Consider the following 24,212-nt stretch of genomic DNA (forward strand, 5'->3'; position numbering starts at 1 on the left):
CTAAAAATAGTTAAATTGCTTGAATACCCCTATATATGGAAATTACTGATATACCCTTAGGTGCGAAATTACCATTATACCCCTAGGGTTACTTTTGACTGAAAAGCATGATGATTTAATTCTGTATGATGTATGCCATGACTGTATATCTATTGCATGGGGACATGGGTTATATTATGGAGGAAGCGTCCTAGTGGCTATGCCACAATTATCTGATCTGGTGGCTCTGCCACATATATCTATTCTGGTGGCTCTGCCACGATTATCTATTCTGGTGACTCTGTCACATTATCTGTTCTGGCAGCCATGCTGCATATTTCTGTGGTGTGTAGCGGATGGGGGTGCATGTGTCTCCCCACATGGTGAAAGGTTGGTATGGGGGTGCATGTGGTTGGATATGGGTTGGGTTTTGCATAGACATGTAATATCTGTTCTGCTATGTTATGGGCCTATGGGCTTTATTCTGACTTCTGTTCTGGGCTAAGGCCAACTTATTCTGTTTCTGTGGTTGAGCTGATATAGGCTATGGTTGGGTTAATTTACACACTGAGTTTCCCCAAACTCACCCCTTTATTCTTCATCCACGCAGGTAATCCCCAACCATAGTGGGCTTGGAGCTGTGAGGGATTCGAAGTGGCCACACGTTCTGCAAGTTGATTTTATTCTGGTGAGTTGGACATTTTTTTTACGTTTAAGGTTTTGGGTTTTAAAAAAAATGTAATAAGGCCGCTTAATTATTTTTTTTCATGGGTTTTATATGTTTTATTAAGATAGGTACTACTTATATTTAACTGTTGAATTTGGATAGCATTAGGGCCCGTTTTCAAAAATGGTAATTGATTTCAACATAACACGACAACAAGCAAAGCTTCCACAATGAGAATATTTTTTCCAAAATTAATCACTCTTCCTAAAAAGGACTTAACCAAATTGGTTTCCTCGAAATATACACGACGTTAAGATGTGGTAATGGCGGTGTGCATGTCTAGGATTGGATCCGAAGGGAGCTTGGTACTTAAGCAGTCCGAGGGACTCACCTCCTCTTTTCCAGTTTCCTACCTGGTGCTCAACTTCCATTCACTTTAACTTGCATTGAAATTATCTTTTAAAAACACTAAATAAGTTTTTCTAGAACAACGACCTGAAATGTTTTTGAACGCTTTGATGTGGCATGTCAGATCCGGCCATAACGTCTGGGCCGGGTTTGGGGTGTTACATGAGAGGGAAAGGGAGAAAGAGACATTTTCTTTTCTAGTATAATTGGAATATATAAAGAAAACAGAAAATAACAATGGGATAATTGGTAAATATAAAGGAAAAATAGTTTGTAATGAAGTGAAGCAGACCATCAATTTTTTGCTATAATGCATAATGCTTAATTTGTTGAGCTTCTCTTTTTGTTTAGTTTTGAGATCAAAAACAACAAAATTAGGGCTCAAAAACTAAATAAAACCAACTATAATTTGGTGTGCCTAAAATAAGTCTAATGCAATATATACCGTTACACGTTGAAACATTTTTCACAAAAAAAAATGGTATGGTTCTCAGTTATTTCAGAAAGTTAAGGTTTTACATTTCATTCTTCATGAATTGAAAATTTGAAAAGTCATCTACGACCCCCCTCAAGAATACAATTTATAATCAAATATTACTTTTAAAAGTTTAATGAATTACACGTCAAAAAAAATAAATCTCAACAAGTCAACATGGATAAATACAAAATAAATTACATCATTATTTGACTACTTTCTCGAAGGATTTTTTAAACATAATCAAATAGCTTCACTTATATATAATATTTTTATATCCGTGCTTTGGCAACATCATGTAGCACAACATGGAACATCTTGTAGATAATGTTCTATTGGGAATGGTTCACATGCAACCTTCTATAAGGAACCATTCGTTTAGGATAGCCAACGGATGAGCACCCGCGCACCTTATTTGAACTAGCTTGGAGACAGCCCACTATGCACCCCTTGTGGGGACCTCTAAGGGACCAATAAAGCATAGCAACTTCATACAACCTCAAAGAATGTCAAACCAAGAACACAAAAAACACTATATGGTGACAACTAACCTGTAACAATCCTACCATCAAGCCATGCACGTACAAACTTGCAGACACTGTATTTTTTGTCGCGTGGCACTACAAGATAAGGGGTGACCCCTCAATATAAACCAAGTGCACAAGGGACCAATGATCTACTCCTTTTCCTCTGAAAACCCTAGCTCTCTCATTCTCCTTCACATTGTCACCTCTTCCTCTTCCTTCTCTCCTCCTTAGTTCCAACTCTTCGCCTGTCACAAGTGAACTAACACTTCCTATAACACCCCTAACCCTTATCCATCACTAGAATAGGGTTATAGAGCATTATCGAACTTTACAGAATAAATATGTACATTTTTCCACCTTTATTATTCATATTAAAAATCAATTATATAATACTTATATTGTCCCTTAGATGGCCTTCGAGACCCAAAATACTCTTTAGAAGTGATTCGGGACTAAACTGGATACTCAGAAAATTTTTCCCTAAATTTCAAAAATTTTCTTAGGAACAAAGGACGCACACCTGTGTAGCTAGCCGTGTGGCTCACACAGCCAAGAGACACTCCCATGTCTTAGGCCGTGTGGGCATTCGATGTGGAACACAAAGCCGTGTCCCAACCCGTGTCTTTACCCGTGTAACTCTCTGACTTGGGTCACACGACCAACTACACACCCGTGTACTAGGACATGAGAAAAGTCCATGGGTCACACGGCCAAGCCACACGCCCGTGTGCTAGGCCGTGTGCTAAAACCTGAGCATTTTGTCTCAAAATTTTAAGGCACAGGGGACACTCGGCCAACCACATACCCATGTGCATGGGCATGTACCACACACGACTGAGACATACGTCCTTGTCTCTGCTCGTGTGGATGAAAATAGTCCATTTTAAGGCCACTTTTCTCACCCAATCTTGGTATCAGCCTAGGCACAACCATTTACACACTCACAAAACACAATAAGACCTTCAATTCAAACCAATACCAAGTCTTATAACTAACATATCATTACATATATTCAAATATTCAATCTTATCAAATCAACTATGTACACAATTATGCATATTTTACTAAATTTACTAAGTCAATTTATACCTCATTATACCTGTTAATTAACCATAAATTAACCATTTTAAACACACCTCATGCATGTTTAAGTTGGTTGGAAACTTAAACAAAGTATACATCATATAATGTTACACAAACCAACTTTACTTAAATCATACCTATCCCTATACATGCCATATAAACCATAGTATATATACAAAATCTACCAGAGCAAGCTAGATAATGTGGCTCGATGTGCTGATCCGATCCTCCGATTTCACGTTAATATGGGCTAATTGTGGAATTTGTAGCAGTTAGGGACTATTCTGTTAATTTCCCTTATCTACAGGCTCTTAATCTAAAATATGAAATTATTCATTCATTATCATATATTTCAATTCAATCTACTTAAAAATTAATACCCTTTAATTTTCAAAATTACACAATTAACCTAGCTTTTATAGTTTTTACAATTTAGTCCCTTACCAGTTATCCTATCAATTGACCTAATTTTTCTCAATTGACAATTTATTGAATTATTCTAGGCTATCTTACAGCCTTTGATACATAGAAATTTAATAGCAAACCCTAATTCTTTAATTCTTTGCAATTTAGTCTTAAAATCATTTCTATTGAAATCACTTGATAAAATCATCATTTAACAAAATTAAAACTTCAATTCCATGTTAATTTATCATAAACATCCGGCACTCACCAATGGTAACTTTCAAAATTACCCATAAAATCAAAAACTAATTAAATAGATAGCTGGACTAAATTGTAAAAGTCTTGAAAAACACAAAAATTTCAAGAAAAGAGCAAGAATTGAACTCACACGATGCAAAACTATGAAAATCTAGCTTAGAGGACCTTGAATGGTGTTTTTGGACAGAAAATTAGAAGAAGAAATGTCTAGAATTCAATTTAGTAATTTGTTTTATTTTTAATTTTAACCAAATTAGTATTTTGCCCTTAGTTCACACTATTTTTTGTGATTTTTCTCTGCCTAAGCAGCCCAAGCCATCATCTTTGGGATAATTTGCCTTTTAAGTCCTCTCTTATTTAATATTTAGGCTATTTTATCACTTTAGCAAATTTTACACATTTTCCAATTTAGTCTTTTTTAATTAATTAACTATCAAAACGTTAAAATTTTCTAATGAAACTTTAATACTAACTCAATGACACTCCGTAAATATTTATAAAAGTATTTACGGCTCAACTTATGAAATTGAGGTCTCGATACCTCGTTTTCAAAACCACTTAACCTAATAAATTCTTTTAAAACACAAATCACTAATTCAAAAATCTTTCTAAAATATCACTTAACTCATAAATAATAAATAATAAAATTTTTGAACTCACTTGTTGAATTTAGTGATCTCAAACCACTTTTTCTGACACTACTAAAAATTGGGTTGTTACAATTCTCCCCCCTTTAGGAATTTTCATCCTCGAAATTTGTTACCTGAGAATAAGTTTGGATATTGTGATCTCATCGATTCTTCTGTTTCCCAAGTAGCCTTCTCCAAACCATGACAGTGCCATAATACTTTTACTAACAGTACCCATTTATTTCGCAATTCCTTAACCTCTCGAGCTAAAATCTTTATTGGTTTTTCTGAATATGTCATGTCTGGTTGCAGTTCAATCTCATTGTAAGGAATCACGTGTGAAGGATGAGATCTATACTGCCTCAGCATTGATACATGAAATTCATAATGAATTTTTTCAATTTTTGGAGGTAAAGATAACCGAAAAGCCACAGGGCCAATTCTTTCTACAATTTCATATGGTCCAATAAATCTTGGGCTCAGTTTTCCTTTCCTACCGAATCGTAGTACTTTCTTCTATGGAGAGACTTTTCAAAACTATTAATCACCAACCTCAAATTCTATATCTCTTCTTTTCAAGTCTGTATATGATTTTTGACGATCAGAAGCAGCCTTCAAACTGCCCATATTATTCGAACTTTATCTTTAGTTTCCTATATCAGATCAACTCCCACTAGCTTGGATTCACTCGACTCAGACCAATACAATGAGTCTTACATTTTCTTCCATAAAGAGCTTCAAATGGTGCCATTTTTATACTAGACGGTAACTATTGTTATATGCAAATTCTTCCAAGGGTAAATACCTTTCCCATCTATCTCTAAACTCGAGTATACAACATCTCAACATGTATTCTAGAATTTGAATCACTTGTTCTGATTGCCCGTCAGTCTGAGGATGAAATGTTGTGCTGAAATTTAGCTTAGTACCCAGAGGTTCTTGTAGTTTACTCTAAAATCTTGATGTAAATCTCAGATCTCGATCCGAAATAATGGATATTGGAACCCCGTATAGTCTTACAACCTCAAATATATATAATTCTGCTAACTTCTCAAGTGAAAAGTCTATTCTGACTGGGATAAAATGTGTCAACTTAGTTAATATATCAACAATCACCTAGATCAATTCTTTCTTTCTCAAAGTCATAGGTAATCCAGATACAAAATCCATCATGACTTGCTCCCATTTCCACTCAGGAATCGTAACAGGTTGTAACAAACCCGTTGGTACCTAATTGTAAAAGTCCAAAATTATAAAAATTTCAAGGAAAAAGAAAGAATTAAACTTACTTGAAGCTAAAATATGAAAGACCAGCTCAAAACCCTCTTCTATGGCTATTTTTGACATAAAATTGAAGAAGACATGGCCTAGAAATCATTAAAATCAACTTTGGCCATGTAACTTTTGTTAAAATTCCAATTTTATCCTTTTCACATAAAAATCCTTTTTTTTCACGCTATGCCGCCTCAAACATTTTAAAATGGTCCATTTTCCATTTTAGTCCTTCCTTATTTAATGGTTAAGCTATTTAATCACTTTAGCAAGTTTTGCACCTTTTCAATTTAGTCCTTTTTATCTAACTGACTACCGAAACGTTACATTTTTCTTACGAAATTTTAATACTATCTTATTGACACTCTGTAAATATTCATAAAAATATTTATGGCTCGGTTTATAACACTGAGATCTCAAAACCTCTTTTTCTCAATTTTTTAACCAAATAAATCTTTATAAAACATAGTTTACTATTTCAAAAACCTTTTAAAAGCTACATTTGGCTCGTAAATATTAAATAATATAATTTACGAGTTCATTTTTCGGATTTGGTGGTCTTGAACCACTATTTCCTAAATCGCTGAAATTTGGGCTATTACATTCCAACCACACATTTGACCCGTTGGCTGATATTTTCATAAGTAGATTTTTGCAAAAAAAACTTTTCAACAGTCCCCATTGAACCTAATGTCCATTCGCTAACGGGTGGATAAGTCCTTGATTTGTTCAAAGCCTTAATGCTTCCACCATGACCACCAAAGAGGTTTTTTATTATCAAGCCATCCAAGTTTTCATAGCAAGCACTACTTTCCATTTTCTTAAGTATAATCTCGTTGGTAACCCCTCGGACAAACTTTTTGTTCTGTTTGAAATAGTTGTTGCGTCTAGTGCCCTAAGCGTAGTAATTTCGTCTATGTACACTTGTATTTTTTCAAACATATTAGTATAATAAAATTATTCATGAATATCTTTTGTATATTGTCCATGATGGTTTTGCATACAAAGCTAAACGGAAGCAAAAATTAGCTCATTGGTTGTCTAAGGTTTAACTAATACAAAGCAGTATTATATGGTCGGATCATAATAAGGAAAGATAGTTTATATTAGTAGATGAACCTAAATATATCATTAATCTAATCGAAAATGAGAAAACCAATTGTAAGACTAATATGTCGTCTATCAAGTCCAATGGGGGAGATGTTTTGTCTTGGGCATTGGAGCGAATGACTCTCAAGAGATAAAGACATAAATGTGACTAACGGGACAGACAATACATCAAATAAGACCCAATAAAAATAGATGTAACACTCGAAACCCAGCCTAGGAGTTTAGACTGAATTCGAAATGCTCCATTGATCACCGAAGTGATCACAGGTAAATTTTACAAAACAAGTTACCATGTTGAATCAAAACATTTACTTATATAAAACTTGAATCAGTAAAACTTCAGGAATAAAAATGAGTAAAACTTACATCAAAATTTGTACCACAGCTATATAAACCATACAGTCCAAAATCAAATATAAGAACTAGAAACCATAAACTAATACTCCAATTTACTAAAACTGTCAGAGACCTCCGCGTACTGAGTCCAGCATCCAGAATCCAGAACTATACCTGAAAGGGGAAATCGAAGAGGGGATGAGCTACTCGAGCTCAGTGTGAAATCAAATCAATTAAACTATAGAAGGGAAATCAGAAAACTAGAAGCAGTTCAAAAATAGAACATACTTACAGACCAACTAAAACAAATACAAACCATATGTAACTTTACAGTCATATGGCTCTATCAGACACAATAACGGTAATTCCTAGAAGTCACAAATTGGGCCTAAGCCCTATTCTAGAGTCAGTATCAATTCTCATTTGGGGCCTTAGTCCCTCTTAGTAACTATCCAGTCAGACAGTAGCAACCATATCTACAGAATCCTCTTAGGCACAAGTGCCTTTCAGCCAATCAGTCGTTCGCAAATAGTCAATTAGACATACCAGACCACGGTACAATAAATTCGTTCACAGTAACACATCCAATCAATCAGATTCAATCAAATGCATGTGAGTGCAGATGAGTTACAAAATGCACCCACCCATCCAGCCCTGCACTTACTGTGGGGATTTAATCAACCCACCCATCCCTACACTCCAAGCAAGACCTTAAAAAGCTCATCCAACCCTACACTCCATATGATGTCATCCCTGGTTGCCCGAAAACGATGATCATCAGCATTGTCCACGACCCTCTGGGTATTGGCACTGCCCTCGACCCTTTGGGAATTCGGGCTATCAGTATGTAGATAAACTACCAGTCACATAAATTACACAGCAAAGCTAGCGTATAGGTTGTACTGTGCAATGCGGTGAACTGAAATATAGTCATACAGTATGAACTGCAAGATCAGATGAAAGTACATAGCGTAGCTAACGTACGTGTGGTATGATGCAATACGGTAAACCGCTATACCGTTATAAGATGTCATCCCGGGTTGCCTGGCAACATCAATGCAGTTGAACTGTCAGATCAAATCAGTCTTCCTTCTCTTCAACATCCCAACCCCAAAATGGTTTACGCAAATGGATGTATGCAAATGTATGAATGCAAATGCACCAACTCAGAATACAATTCCAAACAGTCACTCAAAAGCAGTCATTCAAAAATGGTCAATCACATTCAGTCAATCAGAAAGATGTACACTCATGTAATCCATATCAGTAATAGATTATTCACACAATCAAACACGAGTATCGCACAAACCCAACTTAATTCAGAGTCACGGTTACCCTCAGTTAAGCTTAGTTAAAAATAGGAACACATTGACTTGCGATTGCAATCAAATTGACTTAAATTCAGTATTTGGCAAGTTAGGGCCGCACGCCCGTGTGCTCCAGCCGTGTGGAGCAATTCAGGCCCTATGGGGATCCAAACGCCCGTGTTAGTGGGGCAGCACACAGCCGTGTGACAGAGACACACGCCCATGTGGTACAAGGGCACGACCATGTGAAGGTGTCACAAGTCCGGTGGCCATCAGTCACGGCCGTGTATCCCATAACACACGACCGTGTGTCTCAAAACACACACTCGTATGGAAGCCCTAATTTCCCAAATCAATCACACGGCCATGTGGTCAGGCCGTGTGACATCCAAAATTGGCCAGAACCCTAGTTCTCAAATCCATGCGGTCGTGTGCCTTGGCACACGCCCGCTTGGCCGTTAGAGAAATCACGAATCTTCTCAGAAATAGCCGCGAAAACACCGTTTCCAGCCCTAAAACACTTCCCAAATCACATTAAATTAAAAATATACAAGATCCTAAACATTTCAAGCATAAAACAACGATATTCCATCCCCAATCTCTATTCACAAAGTCAGATTGGGATTCGAAATTAAAAAGGAAAAAGGTTGGGAACCCAAACCTGCTTCAACGATGAAGAAGATGACAGGGGAGCGTAATTCCAAAAATCGAAGACAACACGTTAGTTTTGAATCACTTTTAAAAAAAACAAACAGTATAAAAATAATGGGGAGAGAAAAGAGGAGAGCAAAGAAAATGTGAAAACCCAAAAAATAAAGAATAAAAATAAAAATAAATGAAAAAGTATAAATTCTCATCAATTAAAAACTTAAACTAAATTATCAATTAAAAAATTAAAAACAGTTCCATAAAACGCCCACAAGAAGGTTCGAACCCAGAACCTCAAGGTACACTAACATTCACTTCACCACCTGACCAGCAGGCCCATTCTTTCACTTAATCACACAACTAACTACATATGTACGAACTTCTCACTGTCCCTATGCTCAAGACCCAATACTTCTAGGCCCAAAATTTGGGGCGTTACAATAGATCTTGAACTCGTTTATGGATTTCATAGCCCAAGACACGAGTAAATGATATCCTCTCATTGGCATTACATGGTAGATGAAAAGTAAATGTGGTCGCAAGTCGTTCAACTTTGTGATTAATGACTTGATTATTGTTTAATAGTAATTTACTTTCATGAAGGAAGATGAAATGGTTGTTGGGAAATGTACCCATATTGTAGTAAGTATGTAACTATTTTCTATTTATTTGAACGATGAATAAATAAATAAAGTTAATTTCACATTTCACTATTATGTCTTTTGTATTTATGTCTTTTATATTTTGCATGCATAGCCAAATTGTGACAACATAATATTAGCTCATCGATTGTCTAAGTTCAAATTGAAGGTAAGTGACATTGTAAGAATGTTTACATTGCGAGAAAGATAACTTACTTTAGTAGATAATCTAAATGATCTGTAATCCCATAAAAGAATTTAAGTGAGCATTTGATTCAAATATTGAGAAGGATTATTATGTCATCTATAATTCCAATTGGGGAGATGGCTAGTCTTGGCTATCGGAGCAGTTGACTTCACGAGTAGAGACAGAGATGTATTCATTGGTAGAATAATACATTAGACTAGACCTAAGATGAATTAATTTTGAATTCTCTTGTGAATTAATTCACTTATGGCATTGATGGTGCGAATTACCTAAATCCTGAGTTAGTTACTGGCCATGCGTATGCAACTCGTGTGCTTTGATATAATTTTTTTAGAAAAACATTATTTACCTTTTATAGAAATTTTGGAACTGAAAATAATTAATAAAGCATGTTCAATTTAAGTAAGTTTTTCCAAATAGTTCATGTTGTTACTTTTAGTATTTCAAAGAAAAAGGCTTTGGTATCAAATTTTGAAATGTTATTTTGCAAATGTTCTACTTTCAAAAATACACAGCGGACTAAATAATACATTTGAAGACTTTATATTTAAATTAGTTTAAAAATTAAGATTTATCAATTTAAGTTTTAAAATCAATGATTTAAACATTTTAAAATCCAAAGTTTATGCATGTCTTTGGCATAAGGAACCTCTCGTTGCAAAGCAAAGATGGGAATAATGGGGTGGCTCAAGTAGTGGGAGAATTACATATATATTTTGATAATTTTAGGAAAATTATATTATCAGATATTTTTTATGTACCTACTTTTAGGAGAAATTTAATTTTTATTGCATGTTTATTCTAAGACGAATTTTTTGTAACTTTTAATAAAGGGATTGGAATTCATAAAAATCATATTGTAATGGATGGATGCAAAATAATTTCTATTTTATCAAACTAAAGATGTGCTTACTATTTGAAACCGAAATTATGAATAAAAAACTTAAAATTTCTCACTCTAATGAGGCGTACTTATAACATTTAAGACTTGGTCATATTAACCAAGAAGGAATCACTAGAATTTTGAAATATAGAACTTTAAGTTCACTTAAAAAGGTGCATTTTTCATAATTATGAATATTACTTAGAAGGTAAAATGGTCAAGCGGTCTTTTATGCGAAAAGTACAAGGATCATTTTACCCTTAAAACTTGTGCACAATGATGCATGTAATCTCATGAACATTAGTGCGAGAGGTAGTTATGACTATTACACAACCTTTATAGATGATTATTCAAGATATAGATATGTGTACCTAATAAACCACAAGAATGAAACCATTGATAAATTTTAAGAGTTTAGTGTAGAAGTGGAGAAATAGTTAGGTTTACCCATAAAAACACTTGATCTAACCAAAGTGGGGAATCTTTATCATATGAGTTCTTAGGATACACCATAGCGAATAAGATACTATCCCAATTAATTGCACAAAGTACTACATAAAAAATGACATGGTTTATAGAAGGAACATAACCTTGTTAGACATGGTTCATTCGATGTTAAGTTAGTCACAATTGTCAATATCCTTTTGGGGATATGCGTTACAAATGACTTACTACATTCTAAATGATGTACCAATTATGACAGTACCTAAAACTTCATACGAATTGTGGTACGAAAGGAAGTTAAGATATTGAAACATTTCGCGCTGACTGATTCCAAAAAAGGATCAAAACCTTCTGTTTCAAGATTTCATCTTTCTTTAAAGAACTATCGTAAAACAGTGAAAGAAAAAGAGTACATGAGAAAGATTCCTTATGGTTTGGTAGTAGAAAGTCTCATGTATGTTATGTTATGCACATGTCTAAATATATGTTATGCAGTAAGGATGGTAAGTCAATATTAAATGAATATCAGTCCATAACACTAGCAAGAAGTTAAGCATATACTTAAGTATTTATAGAAAATAAGAGATTATATGCTTGTATATTCTAGAGAAGATTTTAAATCTTATTAAATATATAGATGCTAACTTTCAAACATGTCAAGATTTGAGGAAATCAACATCGGGCTGCATCTTTATCCTAAATGATAAGTCCATAGCGTGGAGAAGTGTCAAGTAGGGTTGTACTGCTAATTCCACTATAGAGGCTGAATATGTGATTGCTTTTGAGGCAACAAAAGAAGTAGTCTAGTTTCATAAGTTCCTTATGAATCTCACAGTCATTTTTAGTATAGGGAAAGCTATTACACTGTATTAGATAATAATGCGGCAATAGCTAATATTAAGGAAACACGGAATCATAAAAGGACAAAATACATTGTTCAAAAATATTACATTATCCGAAAGGCGAAGGAAAATAGAATACTGATTGTAGCTAAAATCGCATTTGAGACAACCTTGTCGATCTATTTACCAAGACTCTAGTTGCTTTGAGTTTTGAGAAACATATAAAGGGTAAGGGAATGCGAAATATGATTAATCTACGTCACTAAAGCAACTGGTAGATTGTTAGGATCTAGTGTCCTAAGTGTAGTGTAACACCCCTTACCCGTATTCGACACTAGAACAGGGTATGAGGCATTACTGGACTTAAACATAAGCAAACATACAAAATCGAGACGTAAATTTCCATTCAAATTTAAAACTTTTCATTTACATTCACATCGTCCCTAAAATGAGCCTACGAGGCTCAAAACATGCATTGGAAGTGGTTTTGGACTAAACCGAGAACTTTGAAAATTTTCACTGCACTTAGAAAATTTTTCATGTTTTAAGAGCCACATGTTCGTGTGGCTTGGGACACGCCCGTATGGGTAGGCCGTGTAGTCAGACACGCCTGTGTCCCTAACCCGTATAACTCTCTGTTTGTCATCCAAGAACAAATTGAAGTCATACAGCCAAGGCACATACCCGTGTGCTTAGGCCATGTGGTCGATTTAATTTTCATAATTTTTCATAAAATAGGTGCAGACTTCACATGCCCAGGGCACATGCCCGTGCCTGAAGCTGTGTCATCCACACGGCTGAGACACAAGCCCATGTCTCTGCCTGTGTGCTCAATACTGAGCATTCTGTTTTGCAACAATTTAGGTGCAAGGGACACACGGCTGGATCACACGCCCATGGGGCGAGCCGTGTGTCACACATGGCCTAAACACATGCCCATGCATCTACCCGTGTGGACAAAAATAAGGCTATTTTCCAACCCATATTGTCACCCTTCCATGCACAAACCTACACAACAAAACATAGCACCGTTCCAAGTATATACATTCAACAAATCAGCCACAACCAAGGCATCAATACTTCATTCACATACTATCATTTATTATACACAAACATCACATATATTTCAACTCAAATCATGCAATTTTCCACATCCATAAAAGACATCATCATATGCATATATACTTAAATCAATATTAGCCAATTTCAATGGTCATTTACAAAATGATTTATCAACCATCATAAGCCAACACATTTGGCCAATCAATTATGACACAAAACAAAATGAACAAGTCCCTATACATGCCATAACTCAAAATGTTAAAATCATTGGTACCCAAAATAATAATTTGATAGTATGACTAGATCTTCAACAATCTTCGATCCCTGAGCTAGCTTGGCGACACTATAAGACAAGGGAAAAGAAAGAAGAGTAAGCTTTAAAGCTTAGTAAGTTCCCATGCAAATAATAAGCATTATAAACTCACATTTAACATACAATTAACTTGAAGTAAATTAACATAAATGTCATTATAAATCTCACAATCCAACTTACTCAATCACAACCTTACCGAGGGATTCATCACATATCAAGCTCATTAAACATGAGTTTCATATACATACCTGTGCCAATTTACAACTTACCATAGTCTTTCATAACTTTAACATTCTTGTTTCATTTCCCGTTGAACCACTTGGAATACTAAAGGATACTCGGGTATCTCGCACACATAGTACCACACCAATGCCATATCCCAGATATGGTCTTATATGGGATCTCATTTTGATGCCAATAGCCCAGCTATGGTCTTACACGAAATCTCATATCGATACCATATCCCAGATATGGTCTTACACAAAATCTCATAATGATGTCATATCTCAGATATGGTCTTACACATAGTCTCGGTAACCCTAATGTCATGACATTTGTATCCTATCTATTCCTAAGGTTCAACCAAGATTTCGCGATTATTGTAACTTTGTTGAACACGCTTAATGGTCAATCACAATTCATAAATAGTAAAGCATTTAAAACATAATTAAAACAATGCATTATTTACATAAGAACTTACCTTGGTACAAAAATAGTAGGAAACCTAATCGTCAAATACTTTGTTTTTTTCCCGATTTAGGTCTGAACCTCGTTTCTCTTAATCTATAATAGCAAATTTAACTCATTTATTAATCAATTACTCAATTCAGTCCAAAACTTACATTATGGAAAAATTATATTTTTACCCCTAAACTTTGACATATTTACATTTTAGTCCCTAGGCTCGTAAAATGAAATCTATTCAATTTTATCAAAACCTAAGCCTAGACAAACCTCTTTCATGCTTATACTAGCCCACATTTTTCATTAAATCACGCTTTTACACACATTTTAAAATCTTTTTACGAATTAGTCCTTTTGTCATTTTCATCAAAAATCACCTAGCAAAAATTGTTTATCTAACATTAAACTTGCATATCTACCATTAGACATCAAAATGCACAAATATCTAACATGGGACAAATCCTAGACCTCAATCATCTCTCAAATTAATGGTAGAAATAGCTAGATCAAGTGATAATTAACGATTTCAAAAATGTAAAAAAACATTAAAAACGGCGCAAGAACAGACTTACAATTGAGCTTGAAAAGTGGAAAAAACCCTAGCTATGTCCTCCTTCAAATTTTTGGCACCAAGGGAAGAAGATGGACTAAATTTTGGCTTTCAATTTGATTTTTAATTCATGTATTAGCCAAATGACCAAAATGCCCCTAACTTAAAACATGAAATTTCTCTTACCTCATGTCCATTTTTGTCCACTAACTTAAAAATGGTCTAATTACCATCTAAGGACCTTCAATTTAAAATTTCATAACAATTTGACACCTTTAGCATGTAGAACTCAACTTTTGCACTTTTTTACAATTTAGTCTTTTTTTGCTAAATTGAGTGCTCAAACATCAAAATTTTCGAACGAAATTTTCAAGAAATCATTCTATAAAATTGTTACCATGAAAATTTAATAAAAACAATTTTTTCTAAGTCAGATTCGTGGTCCCGAAACCACTAGTCCGACTAGGCCCAAAATCGGGCTGTTACATGTAGTGTATTAGTCATTTTGTACTTGTAATTTTTTAAAACAATTGGTTTAAATAAAATTTCATTATACATTAATATCGTTTGTATTTGTCCTCAACAGTTTTTGCACTCAAAGAAAAACATAAGCAAATATTGGTTCATTAATTATATAATGTTTAACTAATATTAAGGTGCATTATGTGGTTGGAGTATAATGCAAGAAGACAAATTATATTAGTAGATAATCTAAACAGTCTATAGTCTAATCAAAATTGAGAAAATCGATTGAAATATTATTATATCGTCTATCAAGTCAAACTAATGAGATGTCTTGTCTTGAGTATCAAAGTCGATGACTCCTAAAATATAGAGACAGGTGTTATTGTTTTGACTAATAATATATTGGATAGGACTTAAGATGAATTTATCTTAGATTTGTTTATGGATTTATTCACTTGTAACATTCACAATTGGGCATACCTTAATATTGCATGGTTGATAGGCTATATATGCGTGACTTATATACTTTGATGTATTAAAAGCCTGAGTATAAATAGATAAGGAACCGAAAGCTGGTACGTTGGGTATACGACTTCTAAATCATGTAGCATCATTCTACAACAATGGAATCATAGCCCTATAATGGTAAATGATATCTTCTCATTGGCATTACATGATTAATGAAAAAGTAACGAGGCCACAAGTCATTTTTCATAGGAAAAATGATTTAATTACTATGTGTTAGTATTTGGCTTTTTCATATCGATAGATGTAATAGAAACCCTGAGATAAAATAGGATCATATTGAAAAAACGAATTTTATCTTAAAGAGATTAATGATAACCTATGAGGATAAGACACTTATGAAAAAGTCATTTGACAAGCATTGAAATAGTAGTTTTCATAGTGGTATATAATAAGGGAAAGTTAAATTATGGGTACTATAGTGGAATGGTTCCATGATTAAATAATGTTGTAATTGATAGGCAAAGAGTTGAAACTTAATTACAAAATCATTTGAGCTTTAATTATATAAATTCAATCTGTAACACCCCAATCCCGTATCCGTCGCCGGAATAGATAAAGGGGCATTACCAGTCTTGAAACTCATATCAGAACAGTAAATTTTTTTTTTTGAACATTCCTTTAGATAAGTACTAGAGACAGTCAGGGATACAATTTAAACTTCTATAAGTACACATTCAAAAGATGCCATTTTCGCATGGCTTATATACATTAACCAATATATCCTCTCACTACTAGTCTATTCTATACATGCCATAAGATAATCCAAAACGTAGCAGTACCAAACAATGGATAGTGATAGTGTGACTAGTTGCTGATGATCCCCGAGCCTGTAGCTTCCAAATGAGATCTATAAAACAGAGGAAACAAAGTACATGGAGTAAGCATTACAATGCTTAGTAAGTTTTAAGCAGTGTCAACAGATAACAATCAAATTATAACATAGTTGTTCGTATTTTTATTTCACTCTTCCTTCGGGCATACCATCCCTTTACCGAATATGCACATCTCATCATATATAATAGGCAGATAAATTCTCACTTGATAGTGACCTCTTATGATCATGGGTACATTACATATTTTTTTTTCCTGACTTTCTACATTGACCAAATGCACAATAATCATAGAACAGTCTTATTGCTTTACTCACATGTGCATCACATAACGACCTTGTGATTTAGTCTAAATCAAACTTAAATATAATCTCAAAATACATACCTGACCAACTTAACGCATTGAACGTATTTATTACCAATTGTTACTGTGAAGTTGTATAATCTTACGCTTTACTTGAATCTTCAGCAAAACCTTTAGTTCGGGGCTTACCTGGACAAAATTTCCACACGTAGTCATCGGGTCTTTAGAGCTCGGATATAGTACGAGCACGAAGCCTACGGACATTAATCAGTGATAATATTCTAGCATAAAGCCTGCAGGGTTTTAACCCGGATATAGTACTGACACAAATGCCCTTCGGGACTTATCACATTTATACACTTTCACATCCATCACGTTGGCCACTCGGCCCTATCACATATATACACTTTCACATTCATCACATCGGCCATTATCACATATATACACTTTCACATTCATCACATCGGTCATTAGGCCTTATCACATATATACACTTTCACATTTATCACATCGGCCATTAGGCCTTATCACATATATATACACTTTCACATTCATCACATTGGCCATTCGGCCTTATCACATATATACACTTTCACATTCATCACATCGGCCATTAGGCCTTATCACATATATACACTTTCACATTCATCACATCGGCCATTAGGCCTTATCACATATATACACTTTCACATTCATCACATCGGCCATTAGGCCTTATCACATATATACACTTTCACATTCATCACATCGGCCATTAGGCCTTATCACATATATATACACTTTCACATTCATCACATTGGCCATTCGGCCTTATCACATATATACACTTTCACATTCATCACATCGGCCATTAGGCCTTATCACATATATACACTTTCACATTCATCACATCGGCTATTAGGCCTTATCACATATATACACTTTCACATTCATCACATCGGCCATTAGGCCTTATCACATATATATACACTTTCACATTCATCACATTGGCCATTCGGCCTTATCACATATATACACTTTCACATTCATCACATCGGCCATTAGGCCTTATCACATATATACACTTTCACATTTATTCAAATATACTTCACATACCACATATACTATCATGTACAGACTTGGTCTTGGCCGAATCTACATCCATCACTTTCCAATGAATAATTCAATTTTACGCCATACTATCATTTCATATTCGAATACTCATAAACTTACAATATCACGATTTATAATTCAAGTATGGGTTTAATCAATAGCTTATGAGCAACTAAAACAAGTTTTATCCATGTTTACAACAAAATCACATATTCACTACGAGCTGTTTTCCTGAGCAATGGTCACTAAATTATTTATAACCGGAGCTACAAAACTCCAAATCACTTGCCGTTAATTTTTCCTGAATATAGACTCGTATATCTTCCATCCATAAAATTTCCAGAATTTTAGGTTTGGCCAATCAATACCAGATTTTTCTTAAAGTTTCCCCTGTTTCACTGTTTGACTAATCTGACCACTCTTCACTACGAATCAAATTTCTCATTTTACAGAATTCAAAATGTGTTGTATTTGATTTCATTTGAAACTAGACTCATTAAGGAGTCTAAGCATATAAATTTTATCTTATAACCATTTTTGTACAATTTATAATGATTTTCTAAAAACAGAACAGGGGATTTCGGAGTCATTCTGACACCGTCTCACACAACTTTAAATATCTCTTTATAGGAAATTTCTTTGCTCACAAGGTCTCTTTTATAAGAAACTAGACTAATTAAGCCTTGATTACATATTTTATTCAGCCTATAATTCCACACCAACAATTTATAGTGATTTTCTAAAATCACGTTACTGCTGCTGTCCAAAGCAAATTATTACAATTTGCTCTTAAATTTCCAAGTCCAAACACCTATGAACTTACCATTTGAGTTTAAGACATATCATGGCCACATCATACCTTATTAAATCAACTCATTATGTCCTATTATGATTGAATTTACTCAACGTTTAATCACTTAAAACTTACCTCGGAAATGGTCGACGACTAGATATCCACGGCTATTTGTTTACTTTCTCTTTTCCCCTATCCGACTTTGATCCTCTTTGCTCTTAAGCTTGGATTACACAAATTTAACTTATTGTTAATCAACTAATCAAGCATTGTATCATGAGCATATTCGGCTTTCACACATTTTAAACATAGTAATAATCATGCACATTAAAATCAAAATGCAATTAATCCCATACACAAAAATATAGGACACTTCACTTCCATCTACTTATATACACGTATCACATAAGACTATTTCATACTTCCTATCACCTAAACAAACAACAAATTTTCCAATTAATTTCTTGAGTCCACATTCGGCATCTATATCCACAAAAACACATTAGCCAATTACTATAAATCATCTAAACATTTTTCACTTCAATCACACATACATATCATGCTAGCACATAACACCATGATTTTGTCCTAATTTGGAGAGCCAATAATTTAAGTATTATAGCAGCATATTAATTAGCTAAGTACCATAAATTTGTCCTAATTTGGACAGCCAATAATTTACAGCATTACAGCAGCAAATTAATTAGTAATAAACTATCTTAAGTTCAATTTTAACTCCCTCATGCAGCAACCAGACAGCATTCAAGTTAACTTCCAACATTCGGTCAAAGCATTTAAATAAAAGAATATGCATGCTAAATTTCCAGCATTTGGACAACATTTCAACTTGAAATTTTCCAGCCTTTCACCTTCAATATTTCGAATATTCAAAAGCAAAAAGAAGAGTACAACTAATCAATTAAAATTTTTGAACATAATTCAAGGTATATGTTCAACTAAATATTCATGTTAACTCATAATCAATAAGATATTAAGTAGAAAATAAAAACATTATTAGCATGCATGCTATCTACATACAACAACCATTCGACTTCCATCTATTATCAACCCTCAATACACTAAACATCGAAACCAACATCAAAGAAATATAAACATCCATGACCAAATGTCATCTTCATCCATTTACAAAAATTTTGCCATGAGCTGACTTCTATACTTGATGACCACTCCAAATATACAAGGATTTTCAATGAAAGAGCATTAAACATACCTTAATCTATACATTCACCATAGCCGAATGCCCTAGCTTCATTTCCATTTTCTTTTCTTTATGGTTTTCGGCAAAAATGCAAGAAAGGATGGGTGTAACTTTGTTTTTATCACCATCTTCTATTATATTTCATTTTAATAAGCCAATTACTAAATTAATCTTTGTAATTTAATATCAAAACCTTTTAAATGGTGGTCCATTACCGTCCACTTACCTATGTAGTGGCCAAATATCATTTAATAATTATATTTCTTCTTTCTTTCTCAACATTTGGCAAGCACAAGGCAAGGATGTATGGCTTCCCCTTTTTTTATTTTAAAATTTAAACCATTAACTATTATAATATAATATATAATGCATATATGGCTATTCAACCATCATCATGGCCGGCCACTTACATAAAAATGGGGAATTTGACATGCAAATCCCCATATTTTAAGCCATGCAATATTTGACCACTACACTTCAACCTACCACAATTTTAATATTTTTCACATAAGTCCTTTTTAACTAAATTCACATAAAAATAATCAAATTAATGCATGAAACTTTCACACATGCATTTACACACATTATAAACACGGAATATATCTTTTAATTTCTTATAGGACTCGGTTTCGTGGTCCCGAAACCACTTTCCGACTAGGGTCAGTTTAGGGCTGTCACACAATAGGTCCATTCAATAGCTCAAGATAACCTAAAACGAATTGCATGTCAAAATGATAAACTATGAAATGAATGAAAAAGATAAATAAGATAAATAGATCGCATGTATCACTATTGCAGTGAATGAGTTTCCTCGCTCAATACAAAAAATGACTTAGAAATTAATTTAATTTTTTTGAACTATTATTTAATTGGTTGTAATTAAGTAATTGAAGTTCGAGTTTATAGAGAAACGATACAAGAGTTTTGATTCAATAAGGTGTAATTAAATAATAATAATTTAATAAAAACACAATATTCTACTACAAGTAGAATACATGGGGGCGACAACATACCTTTACTGGGACTAGGAATTGTTGCCCCCTTCACGTGATTGGGTTTTTATTCTCATCTCGTGTATTGAGTATAATAATATGTATTATACGGACCTTTAATCCAACACTTATAATTTATCTAATCTAATAATTATTTTGTATTTCTCAAAATATTATTCAATTAATTAGTTAAATTAAATTATTTTTTTAACCTAATTATAATTCTGTAAGTTACATCAATTTTACTGTATTATAATCTATAAGAAAATATATTTAATTTTCTCATTCAAAATATCTATTTATACATCTTTTTGAGAGCATCGATATTTTGTCAAAAAATAATGATAATTTATTTTTAGAATAAATTTTATTTTTTGTGAAAGTTCATAGTTTAAAATAACTTTTCCACCAAAAACTAAGAGAAGTTTTGTGTTAGTCCATACTCAAAGTAATTCAACGTTTTAAGGTAAAGGATAAGATCGATCAATAGAAATTTTAAGAACAGCTTAAATCACCTCGTATAAAACACAAGTGCTATTTTAATTAAAAATTTATTACTATAAATATGACAAAATTCAGAGATTATAGGTTGGTTTTCGGAGGATGCTTTTTCAATTAAGGAGATCTGACTGAATATGCGAGGTGTTCGGGACAACATGTAAATTTGATAAATCAAAGCTCTACTTTAGTCCCAACACTGGAGTAGAACTGAATGATAGTATGAGTCAAGCTTTAAATTTTCCTGAAGTCTCTGAATTGGAAAAATATCTAGGTCTTCCCCCTATTGTGGGGAGGAATAAGAAAGTGTTTCAGGCCATTAAGGACATATCCAGAATTATAGGATGGAGTATACGGGCTCTATCATTTGGGGGTAAATATGTTTTCATCAAATCTGTGTTGCAAGCTCTACCCATGAGTTGTTTTGCTTTCCCTAAAAGTTTTTGCTCTGAATTTAATTCTATTATTGCTACCAATTGGTGGAAAATGGATGCTGCTGGGAGCGGTATTCATTAGGTTTATTGGAAGAATTTATGCATTCCCAAGTCTAAGGGAGGACTGGGCTTCTGGGATATGGAAGCTTTTAACAGGGCACTGCTTTGTAAACAAGGTTCGCGTCTTCCCACTAATCCTACCTCATTAATTGGATGAATCTTGAAAGCCAGATATTTTCCAATTACCGAGTTTCCTCAATCGGTTCTTGGCCAAAATCCATCTTTCACATGGAGAAGTATTTGGGGAATTAAGGATTTACTACATTGTGGTGTTAGATGGCAGGTTGGTAATGGTATCGCAATCCGAATTTTTGAAGATAGATGGTTGCCTAGGCACGACCTTTCGGTGCCTAGGCACAATCTTTTGGTGCCTGTACTTACTACGATCATTGACTTATTGATCAAGGTTCTAAGACATGGGAGGAGCCACTTCTGCATGCTTTATTTTCTGATGATATTGTTGAACAAATTTTCATATGCCTTCAAGCAGACACAGAATGCAAGATCGATTAATATGGACGCATCATAATTCAGGGTCCTACGCTGAAATCAAGGTATTATGCAGCTTGGCTGGCTATGAATAAATGCTTCCCGAATACGTATGTTAAACAGTCGTTTCTTTAAAACGCTATGGGAGGTTAGATTACCTGAGAAGATTCTTGTTTGAGTTTGGCGATGTTTCCACGGTTTTATTCCGGTGGTGATGGTATTTGCTACACGCCATATTGATGATTCGGCGTTGTGCCTCAGGTGTATGAGGGCTGAGGAAGATGTTCTTCATGCAATTCGACGGTGTCCCTTGGAAAATGATTTTTGGGTGGCTTAGGGGTTTGCTTGGAGCACTGACGAACTACAACTCTCTCTTGAGGGATGGTTCATCAACTGCATAAATCAATTTCCCCTTTTTGTTGCAGAAATTTTTATACTACAATCCGGAGAAGCATGAAGGTCTTAAAGTTAGTGTGGATTGTCAGAGGCGTTTTATTGATACTTACCACTTGGATTATTCTACAGTGACACATCTGACGGATCAAATTCCACGGCCTACTATCCGGCGTTGGTGTCCTCCTTCTCCAGGGCTTGTCAAAATAAACTTAGATGGTTCTTTCTCCTTTCGATCCGGACGGTATGGAATGGGAAGTTCTTGTAGATGCAGTCGGTCCAATTTTTCATGCACCTTCCCCTTTTGCTGTTGAAGCTTTTTTTTGGCGAGCTATCAATTTAGCCATTGATGTGGGGTTTGAGCTTATTATCCTAGGTGGTGGCTTATCATCATGAAGAAGCTGCAAAGTAAGTTGCCCCCATTGTTGAAGATGTCTTGCTAGTTTTGTTTCTATTTGTTTCACTCAGTCCATGAATTGGGAAAACATCTGAGGGAGGAAGTGCCACAGCATTTGTTAGTTCTGTTGGAATCAGAGAAGGCCATTTGATAATGGCCATATTTTCGATTTTTAATGATATCATTCTCTCAAAAATATGTTTAAAAATTTCCTTATATCATCTTCAATAACAATATTTCATTTAAATATTAAAGATACACGTATGTTTTTATACACTAATAATTTATAACGCTCTAATCTTTTCATGTTACGTTACCCACCCCCATTCCTAATTTTAAGAAAACGTCCAGGAGAAAAGTCAAACTAATGAAATTGTAAATAGTGTTTTTATTTTTACAAAATAATATAATTTTATTTTTTATATACAATCTAGAAAAATAATTGCACATGATAGAATTAAACTCAAAATATTAGAAGTGTGTAGTTTGTTGAATCTTAAATTAAGTTCCGTAATAATATTACAGGTTCCGAATCTAAGATTACCTAGAAGAACATTTTATTCAATTGTTATTGTTATAAGATTTCTTTTAACAAGGTTAATTCCTTTAATACTTTTAATCTCAATTACCATAAATTTATGATAAATATTACAATTCTTATATATTAATATATGTTGTTGAATAAATATATAAATCATAATTGCAACACAAACCATAATTGTAACCATAAGTAATATATTCATAAATAAATTATTAAATAAAATATAATAATTGTAATTGTAATTTTAATGTATGACATTTACTAGTTCAAATATTTATTTTTGTTTTTAATTAATCTTAAACTTTATTTAAGAAAAAAGTCTAAATTAATTAAAATAATAAAAACAAAAGGCAAATTGGACCTGTAATCTAAGATAACTTAAGGAATAGGTCGTAATAAGATTACACCCCATGTTAAATGTCGTAATGTTACATTTAGTAAACCAA

At 33.8% G+C, this 24,212-nt stretch overlaps 1 long non-coding RNA gene across 2 annotated transcripts; it reads right to left on the minus strand.

Annotated features, from left to right (window-relative positions):
• Positions 1-16,483: 16,483 nt before the first annotated feature.
• On the minus strand, positions 16,484-23,410 carry LOC107948520 (uncharacterized). Of its 2 annotated transcripts, none has more exons than XR_001697420.2 (3): positions 22,942-23,410; positions 22,594-22,828; positions 16,484-16,571 (listed from the first exon to the last, which is right to left on the minus strand). It is a non-coding gene; the product is annotated as an uncharacterized lncRNA (long non-coding RNA). The 2 variants fall into 2 exon arrangements; XR_005925638.1 differs by lacking the exon at positions 16,484-16,571 and adding an exon at positions 18,912-18,966.
• Between the last annotated feature and the right edge of the window lie 802 nt (positions 23,411-24,212).

The sequence above is a fragment of the Gossypium hirsutum genome, chromosome A04, assembly GCF_007990345.1.
Source record: "Gossypium hirsutum isolate 1008001.06 chromosome A04, Gossypium_hirsutum_v2.1, whole genome shotgun sequence".
Lineage (NCBI taxonomy): Eukaryota > Viridiplantae > Streptophyta > Magnoliopsida > Malvales > Malvaceae > Gossypium > Gossypium hirsutum.